This window comes from Jaculus jaculus, chromosome 14 (genome assembly GCF_020740685.1).
Source record: "Jaculus jaculus isolate mJacJac1 chromosome 14, mJacJac1.mat.Y.cur, whole genome shotgun sequence".
In the NCBI taxonomy this organism is placed as follows: Eukaryota; Metazoa; Chordata; class Mammalia; order Rodentia; family Dipodidae; genus Jaculus; species Jaculus jaculus.
Window position 1 is genome coordinate 31,973,066 of NC_059115.1, and position 15,212 is coordinate 31,988,277.

Sequence of the window (15,212 nt, forward strand, 5' to 3'; positions counted from 1 at the left end):
AATAAATAAATAAACATACACCCTGACATGAAGCTAGAGGCTTGGGGTGTAGCTCAATATTAGAGTACATGTGCAAGGAATGGGTCTCCAACACTGAAAAAAAATTATTTCATTCTAAAGTGGGAGGAAGCTGGGCATGGTGGCACACACCTTTGAACCCAGCACTCAGGAGGCAGAGGTACGAGGTTTGCCATGAGTTCAAGACTACCCTGAGACTACAGAGTGAATTCCAGGTCAGCCAGGGCTAGAGTAAGACCCTACCTTGAAACACCAAATGAAAAAAGCCAAAATGGGAGGACTCATACACTGACAAGAAACTTGATGGTGGGGTACCTGCCTCACAGACCTACACGCAATCATGGAAAGCTGCTGTGAGGGTCCTTTAAGCAAAGCAACAAAGATAATGAGAATCGACCCTGAGAAAAATACAGGGGAAGTGTGAAAAACCAGTGTTCCAAGCAACATCATGTGCAAAGGTCCTGAGGCAGATAAGCCTCCCCAAATGACGGCAGACCCTAGTGGCTGAGCCAAATGAAGAGGAAGCTGATAGAAAAGAGGTCAGAAAGCTGGACAGCATTGAAACTATGTGGGACTTTACAGGTCAGGGTTACAAAAATCCTTTTTATAATCCATTGAACTAAGGTGACCTAAAGCTGAGGCAGTGTGTCCTCTCAAATACTGGGCTCTCTTGCAATGAAATTGCAGCCCGTGTACCTGATTCTGGCCAATAAAGTGCCTTGGGAACAAAGAAACCAAGAGCCAGTAAGCCTCTTCATTGTCACAGTGACCTTGGTTCCAAATGAGATTTCCGGATTGCCTGGCCCATGTTAGAGCTCACATGAGTGAGCAATGGATCTTTGTTGTGAGATCTGTGTTACTGCAGCATAAGGCATCAAAGCTGACTAAGTGTTGTCTGAATACCCACAGCATGGGGCACAGCAGGAGTATGACAGCAAATCATTCTGTCCCCACTCCCACCCTCACTCTGCAAACCTGGGACCAGTTTAACATCCCTGCTCATGGCCTCTCTTCATTCTTCCACAATCCCCAGTGAATGAAGGAATCACAAACAAATTAAATGCCATCTCTTATGCTTTGAAGTTTCCTGGTTTGCCAGGAAAGTAAAGAGAAAGAATTATGCATTTATTTTTTGGATGGTCTCATGTAACCCAAGCTGACCTAGTGATTCCTCCCAGGGACCAAAAACCAAACCTGAAAATACCCATTTTTCTGAGGGGCAAAGTGAGATTTGATGCCTAATGACCTATCCAAATATGGCTTAAGGCTAAGTAGACCTTTCCATCTTGACCCTATCATTTGCAAGTTAAGTGATTTTGGTCTAATTGATTAATTTTTTAATATTCTTATTTATTTAATTGAAAGAGAGAAAGAAGCAGGCAGAGAGAGAGAATGGGTATGCTAGGGCCTCTAGCCATTGCAAACGAACTCCAGATACATGTGCCACCTTCTGGCTTACATGGGTCCTAGGGAACTGAACCAAGGTCCACTAGCTTTGCAAGCAAATGCCTTAACTGCTAAGCAATCTCTCCAGTCCCAGCCTAATTACTTTTCTTAGGCAGGATATCACTCTATCTCAGGGTGACCTGGAACTCACTCTGTAGTCCAGACTGGATACTACTTGATTTTTCCACATCTAGAAAACAGGAAGAACAGGAGTCATGAAGAAGGTGCTTGTTGGTTCAAATGAGTCCTAGAATCCACAGATCCTGATCCTGACCTGAGGGTCTCATTTCAATAGAACCAGCTCCAGAGGCAAATCTCCAGCAGCCCTGGGAAATGGATCTAACTGTGTTTTATGGCTCCATGAGGTCAGAAAAGGAGTGGACTATGGAAAGTTCCAAGGGAGCATACAGGAGCCCTGCTCTCTGTAGGAGAAGGAGGGGCCGCTCTCTGCTGCTGGTTGGGACAATAGTCCAAATTCCCCATCAATGAGCCCCACAGCAGGAAGGAAGTGGCTCTGTGCCCACACGCCAAACCCCAAGTTTAAACTGTCTCAGTTGCACAACCAGGATTGCATAAAAACTACAAAACTTAACAAGAAAACTTAGGCAGGGGGTGGAGCTCTTCCCTAGCATGTGTAAGAGGTCTGTCTCCATTATGCCCCCCTTCCTCCCCACAACAAAAAATGGGGGAATGTACAAGAAAACACACAATGATAGTAGTGGCACGTGGGAGATGAAAATATGCTTACCTCCAAACCCCTCAGGTCCTTTTTCCCACCCATGTAACATCTGAACAACATAGCCACATGACAGGAATTACATTGCATGTCATGTACTTTCACAGTAAAATCTCATACACAAAATAAAAGCTTTCCATCATGTTTCTGGGAGAGGCTAATTCATTTATTAAAAATTTATTTAAGGACCAGGCATGGTGGGACATGCCATTAATTCCAGCTCTTAGGAGGCAGAGGTAGGAGGATCGCCATGAGTTCAAGGCCAGCCTGAGACTACACAGTGAATTCCAGGTCAGCCTGGACTAGACTGAGACCCTACCTCAAAAAATCAAATAATAGTAATATTAATAAATAAATAAATGATTTTTAAGTAAAATAAAATAGAGCCAGGTGTGGTGGCACATGTCTTTAATCCCAGCACTTTGGAGGCAGAGGTAGAGGATTGCCCTGAGTTTGAGGCCACCCTGAGACTACATAGTTAATTCCAGGTCAGCCTGAGTTAGAGCGAGACCCTACCTCAAAATAAATAAATAAATAAATAAAATTAACTTGAAGGCTGGAGAGATGGCTTAACAATTAAGGCATTTGTCTGCCAAGATAAGGACTCATGTTCAATTCTCCAGGTCCCACATAAGCCAGACACAAGTGCACAAAGTTACACATGCACACAAGGGACAAACAAGCATCTGGAGTTCAATTGCAGTGGCTTGATGCCCTGGCATACCAATTCTCTCTCTCCCTCTCCCCCCACCCCAGCTGTCTGTATGCCTCTCTCTTTCTTTCACATTAAAAAAAAAAAATTACTTGAGGGCTGGAGAGATGGCTTAGCAATTTAAGGTACTTGCCAGCAAAGCCAAAGGACCCAGGTTTGATTCCCCAGGACCCACATAAACCCAGATGCACCAGGTGGCACATGCATCTGGAGTTTGTTTGCAGTGGCTAGAGGCCCTGGCACGCCCATCCTCTCTCTCTCTCTCTCTCTCAATGAAAATATATATGTATGTGTATATATACACACATATATATGTATATGTATATGTATATCTGCTTCATTCTCCCTCTCAAATAGATAAATAATATTTTTTTAATTTACTTAGATGTCCATGTGTACACACACACATACATGCACCATGGCATGAATGTGGAAGTCAGAGATCAACCTTGGGCCATTCGTCCTCTCCTTCCACCTTCTTTTTTTGTTTGTTTGTTTGTTTTATTTGAGAGCTCTATACAGAGAAAGAGGGAGAGAGAGAGAGAGAGAATTGGCACGCCAGGGCTTCCAGCCACTGCAAATGAACTCCAGACGCATGCGCCCCTTGTGCATCTGGCTAACATGAGTCCTGGGGAATCGAGCCTCAAACCGGGGTCCTTAGGCTTCACAGGCAAACGCTTAACCACTACGCCATCTCTCCAGCCCTTTGTTTGTTTGTTTGTTTGGTTGGTTGGTTGGTTGGTTGGTTGGTTGGTTGGTTGGTTTTGTTTTTCAAAGTATGGTCTCACTCTGGCTCAGGCTGACCTGAAATTAACTATGTAGTCTCAGGGTGACCTCAATCTCACGGTGATCTTCCTACCTCTGCCTCCTGAGTGCTAAGATTAAAGGTGTATGCCAACACACCCAGCTTCCACCTTCTTTTTTTAAATTTAATTTAATTTTTAGTTATTTATTTGAGAGAAACAGGAAGATAGAGAAACAGAGAATGGGCACACAAGGGCCTCCAGCTATTACAAAAGAACTCCAGACACATGTGCCACCTTGTGCATCTGGTTTACTAGGTCCTGGGGAGTCAAACCTGGATCCTTTGGCTTTGCAGGCAAGTGCTTGAACTAACAAGCCATCTCTCTAGCCCTCCACTTTCTTTTTGAGACAGGTTTTCTTGCCACTGCTGCATGTACTAGTCTAGCTGGCTCATACACCTCTGGATTCTCTTGGCTCTGCCACCCACTGTGTACTGACAGTGGGATTACAGAAGCATATGCCATCTTACATCTGAGCTTTACAAATTTGGGTCCTCAGGCTTGCAAGCATATGCCTTTAACCAGGGTACCATTTTCCTAGCCCTGTAAGTGCTCTCTTTTTTAATATTTTATTTATCTGCAAGCAGAGAAAATTAAAAGAAGAGAAATAGGCAGAGAGAATGGGTGAACCAGGGACTCTAGCAATGGTAAATGAACTTCAGATACATGAGCCACTCTGCATCTGGCTCTAAGTGGGTACTGGGGTATCGAACCAGGGTTGTTGGGCTTTCCAGGCAAGAGCCTTGACTGCTAAGCTATCTCTCCAGCCCTAAAAACTATTTTTAAGGGAAATACACACACATGCACACACACAGTGCTTTTTTTTTTTTTAACACAGGTCTTCCTATGTTGCCCTGGCTGGCCTCAAACTCCCAGCAATCCTTTCTCTAGCCATAAACTTAGGTGTTCTGAATGCTAGGTTCCCAGCTGATAGAGATTTGGGAATTAACGCCTCCTGGAGGGAGTGTATTATTGGGGGCGGGCTTATGGGTATTATAGCCAGTTTCCCCATGCCAGTGTTTGGCACACCCTCCTGTTGCTGTGGTCCACCTTATGTTGGCCAGAGGGCGATATCCACCCTCTGCTCATGCCATCGTTTTCCCCTGCCATCGTGGAGCTTCCCCTCGAGCCTGTAAGCCAAAATAAATCTTTTTCCCAGAAGTTACTCTTGGTTGGGTGATTTCTACCAGCAATGTGAACCGGACTACAACAGTCGGATTTGCCATTCTTGAATAAGCTGTATTTTGGGGTTGTCTTTGTTGCTTTCTTATTTAGACAGCCTTTGTCTTCTTCTTCTGCCATTCTTGGGGACAGGGTCTCACTCAGTCCCAGGCTAACCACCTGGAACACATTTCAGACCAGAAATCTCAGCCTCCCAGCTAACAGGAGTGTGGGGCAACACACACCCTTAGGGACTTTGACTTTATTAGATTATCTGTATGTTTGTTTTTTAAATTTTTTATTGAAAACTTCCATAATTATAGACAATAAACCATAATTCCCTCTCCTCCCCCTTCCCCCTTCACAAATCTACTCTCCATCAAATCCCCTCCCCCTCTCAATTAGTCTCTCTTTAATTTTAATATCATCATTTTTTCTTCCTATTATGAGGATCCTGTGTACGTAGTGCCAGGCACTGCAAAGTCATGGATATCCAGGCCATTTTGTGTCTGGAAGAGTGCATTGTAAGAAGTCCTACCCTTTCTTTGGTTCCTACATTCTTTCTGCCACCTCTTCTGCAATGGAGCCTGAGCCTGTGAGGGTGTAAAAGAGATGTTTCAGTGCTGAATATTCCTCTGTCACTTCTCAGCACTATGGTGCCTTATGAGTTATCACAGAGGTCACAGCCATCTGAAAAGAGAAGCTTCTCTAATCCAAAAGTAAGAGTAGCATTAATATATGTGTGAACCTTAAGAAAAGTGCTTACTGGGCAGTTTGGTGAGCATAATATATGCATTTAGCCAGACACCAGCCAGCATTACACCCCAAGGGTTCATGACCACCCTCATCATAGGTTTTCAGTACCAAGCATGTAATCCCTCCCATGGAGCAGGCCTCCAGTCCAATTAGAGAGTGATTGGATTTCCTATAACAGACATACCATCATTGTACCTATTGGTTCATTTGGCCTAGCTGGCCAAACTTAAGGCTTGCAGTGTCCACTGTTGTTTATCTCCACTTATGACTTTTCTCTCCCATAGGGCTGCATGGTTTGGTTGGTTGTTTTTTGTTTGTTTATTTTGTTTCTTGGGGGGGGGTTGTTTGTTTGCTTTTTGTTTGTTTATTTGTTTGTTTTGACGTAGTGTCTCATCTAGCCCAGGCTGACCTGGAATTCACTCATTATATAGTCACAGGGTGGCCTCGAACTCACAGCAATTCTCTTACCTCTGCCTCCCGAGAGCTGCCTCTCAAGTGCTGAGATTAAAGGCATGCACCAACACGCCTGGCTACAGAAACCTTTCTCCTGGGTAGCAGACTAAATGATACAACCCTTAACAGGAGTATGCAGGGATTTTCTGGTAAGAAGGACCTTGGAGAGGGTGGGATGAAGTCTAACCCTAAAACATTTGGCTCTGGCTTGCAACTCCCAGAACCAGAAATCAGTTACGATCCACACTGAGTTGTTGATCTGAGAGACATATGAGGTTCCCAAAAAAAGACAGGCTTCTGTCAAAGCACTTGATTACCTGCCTGAGGTAAAAAGTAAGACCTTGGGCTGGAGAGATGGCTTAGTGGTTAAGCGCTTGCCTGTGAAGCCTAAGGACCCCGGTTCGAGGCTCGGTTCCCCAGGTCCCACGTTAGCCAGATGCATAAGGGGGCGCACGTGTCTGGAGTTCGTTTGCAGAGGCTGGAAGCCCTGGCGCGCCCATTCTCTCTCTCTCCCTCTATCTGTCTTTCTCTCTGTGTCTGTCGCTCTCAAATAAATAAAAAAATAAAATAAAATAAAATAAAATAAAATAAAATAAAATAAAATAAAATAAAATAAAATAAAATAAAAAAAGTAAGACCTTAATGATGAAGATACTACATGCTGCCAACATAGATCATTGAGAGATCAGGGTGGAATCTGGAAGGAAACCAGTCCCCAGATGGTCTGCCCATATAGTGCTAGAAAGCACTACATGAACTGCTGGGAGAAAATGGCCAACCTTGTATGCTAACAGGGGACACTACTATACAAAAGCAACCAACCTGACAAGATGGACATGCCTGTGCAATTATGACACCCACACTAGGTGGGTAATCAATAGCTCCCTGATTGGCTAAGAGATCTGCTCAGTGGAAAGGAGCCCTTAGCTGAGACTGGGAAGTGACTCAGAATCCTATGGAGACCAAAATCATGGACTCCAACAAGAAGCTCCACTAGTCTTTAGCCAAAAGAGAGACTATACCCACTTAAATCTCCCTTAATTAATAATGTTTATCCCATTGCTGACCTCAGTGTCCTTTGGACAATCTGTTTTTCTTTTTCAGAAGGCAGTTAGAATATAGGAGATAAACCACCCCTCACACATCAGCCAGGGCCCAGGTGAAACCACAGAGGTACTGACAGGATGAGCAAGAGTGCTGCTTCCATAGCGAGCCTGTCAACCAGCACCACAGTCATGAGACAGACACAGAGGATACTCAAAATACACCAGCCAGGCATGGTGGCATACACCTTTAATCCCAGCACTCAGATGGCAAAGGTAGGTGGATTGCTGTGAGTTCAAGGCAACCCTGAGATTGCATAGTGAGTTCCAGGTCAGCCTGGACTAGAGCAAGACCCTACCTTGAAAAATAAAAAAAACAACAAAAATAAAACCCACCAAGGCAGAAATCCAGAACATACTGAGAGCACAACACTAAAACAGACTTAAATCACATACACTACAGCTCAGGAAATTTTGCAGAAGAGAGGACAGAAAAATTGTAAGAGCTGCATTGTGGAAGGGAATGTCCAGAGGAAATGCTCTTACCCTTTACAATAGCTGACAGATGTTCTCACATCTCATAACCAGCAACCCTAAGGAGAATACCAACAATCCCACTGAGGAAGGCCCTCAGCGTAACGGGGCAGGGAGGAGGGAAAGGATGGTACTAACATATCCATATAACTTTCTACTTAATAAAAAAAAAATAGCCAGGGCTGGAGAGATGGCTTAGCGGTTAAGCGCTTGCCTGTGATGCCTAAGGACCCCGGTTCGAGGCTCGGTTCCCCAGGTCCCACGTTAGCCAGATGCACAAGGGGGCACACGCATCTGGAGTTCGTTTGCAGAGGCTGGAAGCCCTGGTGCGCCCATTCTCTCTCTCTTCCTCTATCTGTCTTTCTCTCTGTGTCTGTCGCTCTCAAATAAATAAATAAAAAATTTATAAAAAAAAAAAATAGCCAGGCATGGTGGCACATGTCTTTAATCCTAGCACTCAGGAGGCAGAGGTAGGAGGATCGTCGTGAGTTCAAGGCCACCCTAAGACTACATAGTGAATACATAGTCAGCCTGGGCTAGAGTGAGACCCTACTTTGGAATATATATTTGTGTATGTATGTGTGTGTGTCATCAGAGCACATGCCTTTAATCCCAGCACTTGGGAGACAGAGGTAAGAGGATCGCCATGAGTTCGAGGCCACCCTGAGACTACATAGTGAGTTCCAGGTCAGCCTGGACTGGAGCAAGACCCTACCTCGGAAAAAAAAAAGAAAAAGAAAAAATTTAGGAACTACAACCTAAATATATATATATTTGTATATATGTGTGTGTGTGTGTGTGTGTGTGTGTGTGTGTATATATATATATATATATACACATATATATATATATATACACATACACATACATACATACACACATACATGTAACTTGAAACAATCTGGGCTGGGGAGATGGCTCAGAGGCTAAAAGTACTTGCTTGCAAAGCCTGCCAGCCTTGGTTTGATTCCCCAGTACCCACATAAAGCCAAAGCCATAAAGTGGCACCTGCATCTGGTGTTTGAAGAGGCTAGTAGTCCTGGAGCACCCATACTCACTTTTTCTCTCTCTCCCTCTTCTTTACAAATTAATTAAATAAAATGAAACAACCTGATGTTAACTAACCATTTGTTTCTCTATTATTCTGTCTCTTGTTGCCTCCTTACAAGAAAAGTCACATTTCTTGCTTTTTAAATTTTTTTGTTGTTATTTGCAGTATTAAATGCCAGGGGACTTTGTTGTTTATTTGTGAGGATTTTCTATTTTTTGAAACAAGGTCTCATGCATCCTAGGTCGACCTCAAGCTCCCCGTGTAGCAGGGGAGGACCTTGAACATCTGATCCTCTTCCTTTCAGCTTACTGGATGCTGGGTCACAAGTGTGCAACACCACAACTTGCTCAATGTACCTTTTTGTGGGGGGAGGAGATTTGAGGGTCTCATTCTAGCCCAGCCTGACCTGGAATTCACCATGTAGTCTCAGGGTGGCCTCGAACTCATGGCAATCCTCCTATCTCTGCCTCCCAAGTATTGAATTTAAAGCCGTGTACCACCATGCCCAGCTCAATGTACTTTGTGTTGTTATTGGTTTTTGAGGCAGGATCTCACTCTAGCCCAAGCTATACCAGTATAAGGGCCCCAACCCAGCCCCCTTCATGCATGCTAGGCAAGCACTCTACCAACTGAGTAACACCCCCAGTCCCTAGTCTCTGCTGACTTCAGTCTTTTGTTTAAAAATAACCTCCTCTGCTTTGTTCTTTTGAGCACATGTTATTTATGGAGTGAAATGATGCTCAGTTCTAAAATCTGAAATAGGGCTGTAGATCTCTCCATCTTGTTTAGAGGTTAAGGTGCCTACCTGCAAAGCCTAAGAACCCAGGTTCAATTCCCCAGTACCCACATCAAGCCAGCTGTACAAGGTGGCACATGTGTCTGGAGTATGATGTGCAGTGGTGCCTACCTGCAAAGCCTAAGAACCCAGGTTCGGTTCCCCAGTACCCACATAAAGCCAGCTGCACAAGGTGGCACATGTGTCTGGAGTATGATATGAAGTGGCTAGAGGTCATGGCACACCCATATTCTTTCCCTCTCTCTCTCTCTCTCTCTCTTTCTCTCTCTCAAATAAAAATAAATAAAATCTCAAATAAAGGCCATTAAGGTCTTTAAGTAAAAATTATAATGTTCTTGAACATTTGTCATCTCACTGTGTCAAAGTGCTTTGAGGGAGACTCAGGATAATCACATTTATTTAGGTTAGAAGGTCAAGCGGTAAGCTGGGCCCAAAGCCAGTAAAGATCTAGAACTAAATGTTTATGCTGCCTCTCTAGCTGTAGTTACCATAGTTAAACTGATTACAAACCCAGAGACCAGAAGCTTCTATTTTTTGTGAGAACTGTATTCTCCCCACCCACCCACCCCCCCAAAAAAACAAATCTTGGGCTGATAAAAAGCATGTGACCATTTGATCCTACAGCCCTCCTCAAGCTCCCAAAACCACATGGAAGGAAGTGGACTATGAAAGCCCAGGAGCTCTCCATGATGGCAGCCCTCCACTTCTGTTGTAAATGAAGCTACTGACAGCAACGAGCACAGATGCCCCAGGCCCCTGCCCCCAAGGCAGAGGCAGAAGACCACTCTGCAGATGTTTTTAAAAGCCTCAGAGTGCCAGATGGTTATTTGAAGATGTGGATCTGAGCTGCAGAGATGGCTCAGCAGTCAATGGCACTTATTTGAAAAACCTGCTGGCCCAAGTTCAATTCCCCAGTACCCATGTAAAGCAGAAGCACAGAGTGGAGCATGCATCTGGAGTTTGTCCACAGAGGCAAGAGACTCTGGCTCACCCATACACATGATGTTTCACTCATGCAAATAAATAAAAATATTTTTTAAAGACCTGGGTTTTAGCCAGCCATGGTAGTACACACCTTTAATCCTAGCACTTGGGAGGCAGAGGTAGGATCACTGTAAGTTTAAGGCCAGCCTGGGGCTACAGAGTGAGTTTCAGGTCAGCCTGGGCTACAGTAAGACCTTACCTCAAAAAAAATCTAGGCTGGAGAGATGGCTTAGCGGTTAAGCACTTGCCTGTGAATCCTAAGGACCCCGGTTCAAGGCTTGATTCCCCAGGACTCTCATTAGCCAGATGCACAAGGGGGCGCACGATCTGGAGTTCATCTGTAGTGGCTGGAAGCCCTGGCGTGCTCATTCTCTCTCTCCCTCTTACTCTTTCTCTCTCTCCTCTCCTCTCTGTCACTCTCAAATAAATAAAAATAAACAACAACAAAAAAAATCAGGGGCTGGAGATATTTTTTAGTAGTTAATTCACTTGCCTGCAAAGCCTAACAACCTGGTTCGATTCCTCAGTGCCCATGGAAAGCCACATGCACAAAGTGGCACATATACCTGACATTCATTTGCAGCAGCTGGAGGCCCTGACATGCCTATTCTCTCTCCACCCAATCCCTCTCTCTCACTTGCAAATAAATAACTGTTTTTAAAAGACCTGGAGCTGGAGAGATAGCTTAGTGGTTAAGGCACTTGCCTATAAAGCCAAAGGACCCAGGTTCAATTCCCCAGGACCCACGTAAGCCAGATGTACAAGGTGGTACATGTATCTGGAGTTCATTTGCAGGACTAGAGGCCCTGGCATGCCCATTCTCTTGCTCGCTGTCTCTCTCTCTCTTTCTCTCCCCTTCTCTCTCTCTCTCAAATAAATAAATAAAAATAAAAATATTTAAATTTTAAAAAAAGAGGAAAAAAGACCTGGGTCTCACCCTCAGACTCTGCATCCACAGATGAAATAGAGTCCTAATTTGCATATGGGTGTATTTGGTTTATTGGTGTGTTAAAACCCATAGTTGTGCATGCAAGGCAAACCCTCTACTACTAAGCTACAACCTGGTGCTAGTAATCTGCCCTTCTGCCAAGTTCCCAGGTAGCAGATGCCAATGAAGCTTCAAGATTCACAGAACTAGGCAGAACCAAGGGCTGCTGGCTGGGCCAAACACAAGGCTGGTATCCTCACTAGGCAACGGAAATGCCCTGCTGGATTTGTTGACTTCTAAAGGCTGGTAAACTCATGGACCATGGCTTCCTGTTCCCATGTCAACCACTGAATTGTGGGTGCACTCAGGGGAGGGGGTGCCAATAATATCTCTTTGGTTGAGGTACACTGGGTCAGTGAGGGCTGACAGAAGAGACACACAGAGCAGGGCATGGTGGTGCACGCCTTTAATCCCAACACTCGAGAGGCAGAGGTAGGAGGATCACCAACACTTCGAGGCCACCCTGAGACTACATAGTGAATTTCAGGTCAGCCTGAGCTGGAATGAGACTCTACCCTAAAAAAAAGAAGAAGAAGAGACACACAGATCATATCATCCACAGATAATGGGTTTATGATGAAGGACATGACTGAGAAGGACTCCAGGCCTATCTCCCATGGGGACAGCATAATTGATGTGTGGGAAGACAGGTGTATTTAACAATGGGTGACCAAATGGGTGGAGCATGGCAGACTGATAACTATTCCTTTAAGATACTTCTTTCTCTTCTAGAGTAGTAAGATTCTTTATGTTGGCATTCAAAGTTGAACTTTTAACCCATTCTGCATCTGCCTTGCTGGGATAGTATTAAATTCCCAGCAGTACATAAATTTCATTAATCTAATATATGTTGTCTTTTTGTGATTTTTAAACTTTTTTATTTATTTGCAAACAGAGAATGGGCACACCAAGGCCTCTAACCACTGCAAATGAACTCCAGATGCATGCACCACTTTGTGCATCTGGCTTTATGTGGGTACTGGAAAATCAAACCTAGGTCATTAGGCTTTGCTGAACTACCTCTGGAGCCATTTTGTTTGGTTTTATTTTTTCATTTTAGAGAGAGTGAGAAAATTGGCATGCCTGGGCCTCAGCCACTGAAATCAAACTTCAGACACTGGCACCCCCAGTGGGCATGTGGGACCTTACACTTGCCTCACCTTTCTGCATCTGGCTAATGTGGGATCTGGAGAGTTGAACATGGGTCCTTAGGCTTCGCAGACAAATGCCTTAACCATAAGTCAGCACTCCAGCACTGTTTGTTTTTATTTTGTTTTGTTTATTTTATTTATTTATTTATTTGAGAGCATCAGAGAGAGAGAAAGAGAAAGAGGCAGATAGAGAGAGAATGGGCGTGCCAGGGCCTCCAGCCACTGCAAACGAACTCCAGACACGTGTGCCTCCTTGTGTATTTGGCTAATGTGGGTCCTGGGGAATCAAGCCTTGAACAAGGGTCCTTAGGCTTCACAGGCAAGCACTTTGCTAAGCCATCTCTCCAGCCCACCATTTGTTTTTTTGAGGTAGGTTCTTACTCTAGCCCAAGCTGACCTGGAATCACTATGTCATCTCAGGCTGGCATCAAACTCATAGCAATCCTCCTACCTTAGCCTCCTGAGTGATCAATTAAAAGCATGTACCACCACACCTGGCTCCATATGTTGTCTTTGTTTATTTTTGCTGTTGTTGCCTTCATATATTCTCTGCTGTTCTGTTCTGTTTAAAAGGAGGACACACTGGCCATATATTTTTCTCTGCCACCTCTGCACACAATACAAGCAGAATTCTTTTCTAACTCCTCCCTGTCTTCTCTTTAAATAGGATAAGTCCACACATTCTTTCAAGTATAAACTCCTTTGATTATTAACTTTTAGAAACAATCCCCAGATGTACTCTCTAAGCTCCCTAATTAGTTACTTAGTACCCAAACATCTTACCCATAATCTTGATAGTAGATAGATATGCCTTCCCTGAAAAAATTAAATTCTTTAATTAGTCACCTGCTACTTGTACTTTTTACCTATAACCTGGAAAATAAACAAATACACTTTCTCTAATATAAAAGCAAGTGCCAAGCCGGGTGTGGTAGCACATGCCTTTAATCCCAGCACTTGGGAGGCAGAGGTAGGCAGATCACCACGAGTTTGAAGCCACCCTGAGAATACATAGTGAATTCCAGGTCAGCCTGGGCTAGAGTGAGACCCTACCTCCAAAAAAAAAAATAAATAAAACAACAACAACAAAAAAAAAAGCAAGTGCCCCTCTGGACTGTGTGATTATCCCTGGAGTTTCTATCCTGCAATGCAGCTAAAGGTCAACTTGAGATACGTGCACAACCACACCAGGCATGGTGGTACACACCTATAATCTTAACACTCAGAAGGCTGAGGTAGAAGGATCACTGTGAGTTCAAGGACAGCCTGGAGCTACAGAATGAGTTCAATGTCAGCCTGGGCTAAAGAGAAACTCTTTGAAATAACCAAAATAGCTAATGGGTGCAACAGTGGCACGTCTGTTATGGAGAAAACCAACTGCCCTCTAATATGGCCTGCTCCACAGGACAGAATATATCCATGATACTGAAAACCTACAAGAGGGGTAGTCATGAGCCCTAGGAGTGTAATGTCTGCTGCTGTCTGGCTAAAAGTATATACTATGTTCACCAAACTGCCCAGTAAGCACTTCTCTCAATGTTCATATCCATATATTAATGCAACTCTTACTTTTGGTTAGAGAACCTTCTCTTTTCAGATGGCAGTGACCTTGGGATGACTCAGAAGGCACCATGGTGCTAAGAAGATATGACAGAGGAGCGCTCAGTACTGCAATATCTCAATCACACCTTCCAAGGCTCAGGGTCCATTGCGGAAGAGGTGGCAGAAAGAATGTGAGAGCCAAAGGAAGGGGTAGGACTCCTTATAATGTGCTCCTTCAGACACAAAATGGCCTGGATATCCATGACCTCACAGTGCCTGACACTACCTACACAAGACCATCATAATAGGAAGAAAAGATCATGACATCAAAATAAAAGAGAGACTGATTGAGATGGAGAGGGGATATGATAGAGAATGGAATTTCTGGGCTGGAGAGATGGCTTAGCAGTTAAGCGCTTGCCGGTGAAGCCTAAGGACCCAGGACCCACGTTAGCCAGATGCACAAGGGGCACATGCGTCTGGAGTTCCTTTGTGGTGGCTGGAAACCCTGGCGCGCCCATTCTCTGTCTGTCACTATCTGCCTCTTTCTCTCTGTCTGTCACTCTTAAATAAATAAATTTTAAAAAACAAACAAACAAAAGAGAATGGAATTTCAAAGGGGAAAGTGAGGGGAGGGAGGGTATTACCATGGGATATTGTTTAGAATTATGGAAGTTGTCAACAAAAAATAATATGTATAAAAAAAGAAAAGGAAAAAATGTTTTTTATTTTTCAAGGTAGTGTTTTACTGTAGCTCAGGCTGACCTGGAATTCACTATGTAGTCTCAGGGTGGCCTCAAAAAACTAACAGCGATCCTCCTACCTCTGCCTCCCAAGTGCTAAGATTAAAGGCATGTGCCACCATGCCCAGCTAAATAAAAGTATTTTAAATAAATACATATATATATATATATATACACATATATATATATATGTATGTATGTATGTATGTATATGTGTGTGCATATATATATATGTATGTGTATGCATAAAATTCTTGGTTAGTCAAGGGTCTTTTGATAAACACAGTGCCAAACA

General features: G+C 43.9%; 1 protein-coding gene across 2 annotated transcripts in view; it reads right to left on the reverse strand.

Annotated features, from left to right (window-relative positions):
* Window positions 1-15,212, reverse strand: part of Irak2 (interleukin 1 receptor associated kinase 2) — a 96,845-nt gene that overhangs the window by 62,965 nt on the left and 18,668 nt on the right. The gene's annotated exons all lie outside the window — the stretch shown is intronic.